Source organism: Talpa occidentalis, unplaced genomic scaffold, assembly GCF_014898055.3.
Source record: "Talpa occidentalis isolate TD23 unplaced genomic scaffold, MPIMG_talOcc4v2.1, whole genome shotgun sequence".
NCBI lineage: Eukaryota > Metazoa > Chordata > Mammalia > Eulipotyphla > Talpidae > Talpa > Talpa occidentalis.
In genome coordinates this window covers 143,666,110-143,671,802 of record NW_026555331.1, presented here as the reverse complement: position 1 = coordinate 143,671,802, position 5,693 = coordinate 143,666,110, and positions in this window count along the sequence as shown.

The following is a 5,693-nucleotide window of genomic DNA, read 5'->3' as shown; positions in this document are numbered from 1 at the left end:
TAAAAAAAATGAGAGGGGGCCTCCCCAGTGGCGCAGCAGGTTGAGCTCAGCTCTGTGAAGCTGTCCGCAGCCTCTGCAATATGGGTTCGATTCCTGGCCAGCCAGGAGATACCCACATGGTGCAGCAGACCTCTCCTGTCTCACCCGCTGCTCCCCTCAGCAGTGCCTTTGGTCCATCTGCCTGTTCTGCTCCCTGCTCTGTCTCTGGTGAATCCTCTCACCCTCCTGTGCCTCTGGCCTGTACCCCAGCTCTTGTATAAATAAAATAAATCCTTGGAAAAAAAAAGAGGGCTAGAAATCATTAGTTGAGTCAACTGTGAAATGTCAACAATCTCACAGAGCTTTGAGTTCTGAGGAGAAATGCAGTCTATGGAGCCAACGGTGAAGCACTCGAGATTTTCTCCTGATTGGAAGCCAGATTGGCTACAGGAGAAAAGGTACCTTGGGGAAAGCTGATTATTTGAGTTTTCACTAAGAATGTCAAAAAATTTAAAGCAAAAACTTCCTGAGGACCATGACTTTCCAAACTGCACTCCCCCATACACACAAACACAGGTGCATGTGTGCATGCACACACACACACACACACAAACACACACACACACACAAACACCCCTTGGTAGGGCTGACAATTCTCACGAGACTCCACTGGCCTCTAAACAGTGAAAACCACCTGAGCCCTTGCCGGGTAAATTGTGAGAACATCAGGTTTCAGGATTTTCTCCTTTTGATTCCTTCCCTTCCCTTCTTTTTAAGTTCTTTGGGGTATCCAGTGGCTACCCTGCTTTATCTTCTCTGTGCTCAAATTCAAAATGAACTCGATCTCAATCATCCTTAACTTTTACTCACTAAATAGATTTTACTTTAGAAGGAAATGACTTGCCTAAGTAGTCTCTTTATACTTTTTAAGTCTCTGATATATAAATACACATAGAAAATGTTGGGTTTCTGGCACCCTAAGTGCTTTCTCTTAAAGTGTATAGTATTTTGGATCCTGACCTGGATGAAAGACTGAAGAGATACTTCTCCAAATGGCACCATGATCTCCTAGAAAGATAAAGGTGGCCACCATCCCTCCATCACAAGCACCTCTCTCCCAATCCTGGGGTTACTTAAAGGCAAAGCCATTGTCTAATCATCCATTGTGTATTCCCAACTCTAGGAAGCTAGCCCCTGAACTTTATAAAAAGTTCCCTTATAAAATTAATTTTCAGGCCCACCTGGTGGTGCAGGGGTTAAAGTCTCAGAGCTCTTAAGCTATACGCATCCATTGTGGCACAAGTTCAATCTCTGGCCATGGAGCTGACCCACATGGCACAGCAGACCTCTCCTGTCTCACCTGCTGCTCCCCTCAGCAGTGTATTTCAGTCAATCTGCCTGTTCTGCTCCTCACTCTGTCTCTGGTGAATCCTCTCACCACCACCTCCCCCCACACCTCTGGATTACATCCCAGTGTTTGTATGCATAAATAAATAAAAATAAATCTTAAAAAATAAAAATAAAATTAATTTTACTGAAGGCTGACAAATACTACTTTCCTTAGCACACACCTAAGCTGACCTTTCATGGATTTGTTTAGCTCAGATGTGTCTCTTATTCAGAAAGCCTAGGATGTATTTGTCTTATAACTAAAATGAAGATTACCTATCTATAATCACTGAGCACTCCCAAAGCCCCATGGCAGAGCAGAAATTCATCAGATTCACCAGGTCTTCACTCCTATCTCGGGTGGTAATTATCGACTATTTCACTGCTAAGTCTCTTCTTATCATGTCTTCCCAAAGACTTCATGATTTGAGAGATTTTTTGTCCACAAAGAGGCACATATGAAATAATAACCCATTTTCCCTTTTCATTAAGCTGAAAAATGCAACTGCCAATAATCAGAACTCTGGATAGATTGAGACAAACATGTTACAACAATGAATTTATGGAATCCGAGCCCAGAGCAAAGAAACTGCACATTTCATTAAATCTGTGCAATGTTATTATGAATATATAATTTTGCTTATATTTTTAAAACAAAGAGAGTTCATAGATTCTATTCTAGCCCATGGACCACCTAAATGGGGACAAAGCTCCAAAGCTTTCTTTCCTTCTGTTAACCTTTTTATCCCACAGCATTTCTCCCTTTTCTAAAAGATGCTGAAACATCCATAAAACATACTGGTCCATCAAACTACTAATGGCTTATTGACTGCATTTCCCATTTTATGTCCTGGTTCTTGCTTCTCCGTGAAGTATTTACCTGGATTCCTAGTGTGGTAAACCCTTCAGTCCCAGCCTGGCTCTACTGTCCTTGGTAACCTGAAAATAAAAAACTGAAAGAAGAGAAAAGCAAGCCCTTTATTTGGGATCAAATATTACAATTTGGAAAGCACAGTTTCTGGGAGACACCTAAAATGTGCCCCAAGAAGAGAGAAGACTTGGGGGCTTATGGGAAGATAAGGAGGAAATGAGGTAAATGAATAAAGAACAGCTAATTAGCATTCACAAGTTTAAACATTCTGGCTAGACATCATTAGTTACTGATTCTATCCTCTGGCGAAAGTTCACAATCATTTGTGCATGTGGTTCAGAGGGTCATTCTTTGGGGTTCTCAAATAACAGTTACTTTAAAAATTGCCATTTTGGACATTTCTTTTGACAATTTTTTACATCATTTTTTATTTTTGCACAATGTATGCATTTTCATCTTGGTTATAGTCCCCATACAATTCCCAAAATAAATAAATAAATAAATAAGTGGGAAAAAAATTGCCATTTGGCTCCATACCGACAACAAGCAGTCTTTTTAATATCCATTCTCTGATATTATTTTAAAGTGGCTCCACTTTTGTCTGTTTTGCATACCCCAGTATTTCCACTAAACTACTCTTCCAGATACTGACATCTGGGAACTAGTCTTGCAATAGATAGATTTGCTAACAATGCCCTAGAACTTTAGTTTGGTTGGAATACATCTTTGAGAAATAAAACTTTTCTTTTAATTCAGTGGGGAAATACAGTAGCTTCTGAGAATAAAATGGTTGGCAAAGTCTTTGTGGTCTTTCCTTTTATTTTCTTATTTATTTGGGGATAAGAGAAGGGAGCATTATATAACATCAGTTAATTAATTGTACCCCATACATTTCAAATACTTTGACCTGAGGTTGTGTTTGACCATATCAAGTCATCAAACAAAAAGGGAATAGAAAATAGTTCCACTGCCCTTCTGTAAATTCTGAACACTATATGTTAAAAAAAAAGACCATTTTCCTATACATACACAAACATTTACAGTACAGATTGAGCCTATGTGTGGTTCTTTCTTTAAAATACATAGGGGTGGAGAAAAAGGAACTCTTGTGCACTGTTGGTGGGAGTGCAAACTGGTCCAACCACTATGGAGAGCTGTGTGGAGATTTCTGGACCTACTAAACATAGAGCTTCCATATGATCCAGCAATTCCACTCCTAGGTATTTACCCAAAGGACACAGAAACATCAATTCCAAAGAGCACCTGCACTCCTATGTTTATAGCAGCACTGTTTACAATAGCTAAGCTTTGGAAACAACCCAAATGCCCAAAAATAGATGACTGGATCAAGAAGATGTGGTACATATATACCATGGAATATTACTCAGCATTCAAAAAAGATAAACACATGCAATTTGCAGCAACATGGATGGCACTGGAAGGGATCATGCTCAGCGAAATAAGCCAAAAAGAAAAAGAAAAATACCGGATGGTCTCACTCATAGCAGGAATCTAGAAAACTTAAATAAGGGACCAGGAAAAGGAATATAAGAAAGTGAAAATCAAAATCAACAAAAAACTATGAACCAGAGACACTTGTTGGGGGGTGGGGGGTGGGTGGGGAAGGATTGGGGTCAGAATGGGGCGTTTGCAATTGTATGGGGGAATATAAAAATAAAATTTAATATTAAAAAAAAAAAAAAAAAAAATACATAGGGGGCCTCCCTGGTGGCTCAAGGGTTAAGTTAAGCACAGCCACTGTGAAGCAGTCCGCAGCCTCTGCAGCATGAGTTCGATCCCCAGCCTGCCAGGGAGCAACCCACATGGTGCAGCAGACCTCTCCTGTCTCTCCGCTGCTCCCCTCAGCAGTGTATTTCAGTCAGTCTGCCTGTTCTGCTCCCCACTCTGTCTCTGGTGAATCCTCTCATCCCCCACCTCTGGCAGGTACCCCAGTTCTTGTATGCATAAATAAATCTTTAAAATAATAACAATAATTGAGTACATCTCATTTTAAATAAATAAAATACATTGCTTACCATAAAATACACTGGGGACTAGAATATCTGACCACATAGGAGTGACATCCACATATCCACTGCCTGACAGCAGCATCTGGAATTGCCTTAGTCTTTAGCCAGGCATTTTAGAGAGAATCTTATTTACTGCTTTCAAGCGATATGCCCATGATTATACACATTCTCTCCATGAACATGGAATATATCAATAGCTTGAGCTAAACCTCTGAATCCCCTCTGCCTGGACTCCCATTCTCCTGGGCTCAGTGAGAAGAGCTACACCCACTCAGTCTATACCTCCCCCAGTACTTATCATATTGTCCATTCATCCTTCCCCATCGAGCCAAAGAGCCTGGGGTGGTGGATTATGCATCTTGTGAGTCCTTCACCAAGACTATACAAGTGTTGTCAAAGCAGGAAATGAAACACAAAACAAATGAATTAATAACACTTAAGTGTTAAAGAGTAAGAGAAAGACTTCGGTGGCCTTTAGGGAAAAAAATATTTTACATCAGCACATCCTCCCCAGACATGGATCTGGCCCAATTTTCAATAGCCACTAGCTCAGTTCTCTAAAGCCCATAAATCTAAGGGTGATTTGTGGTAAAACTCAGGCCAGTACTTTTAAAGTAATTGTATGGAGGTTGATGACACTGAATGCCCCTCTAATGCTTTTACGCAGATTCATAATAGCAGGTCCTGACAGGCAGATTAGTGGGTCCTCCCAATAATATGGCACCAAGAAGCCATTTTTCTTGGACTACAACTAAGCTAAGCACTTGAAGGGGGAGCTGAGAAAGAGGATGCAGGGTGATTCTGCTCATTGCTATTCAGCAGAATTGCAAGGACTAGACTCTTCCATGAGCGCCTGCTGCCAATTCACCCTTGTTGGTCAAATGCCTTCACACAACTCTTGCCTGCAACACTAGACTGTCCATTCCCTGGAATTATAAAAACTAATGCAAGTAGGAAGTCCCTCGCTGTAGCAGAACACTGACTCCAGGTCAAAACTTCCTGTCCATGTGTGATCTAGCCTTTTCTGGAGGTCTGTTGGTCTCAGTCAGATTCCTAACTCACCAGTGACCAAGGAACACGTTCTCACCTTGATCCCTATCCTTTGTATCAGGAAATGGCACATGTTAACCTCCTCCAGGCCCTGTGATTGCAGGGACACTGCTGAATGCCTTGTCCTTCCTGGTCAAGTCTTGATGATTGGCCACTGCCTTGGGGCCCCACCCACTACCCTGAGGCCCCGCCCACTACCTTGGGGTCCTGCTGACTACACTAGGGTCCCACCTACTACACTGGGGCCCCACCCACTGTAACAATTCCCACGTTATCCCTAGAGATGGACAATGCCACATCCCTAGGCCGCAAGGACATGTCTGAAATAACATAATTCCTTGCCCCCAAATTTAACTGAAATGATTAAAAGAAAT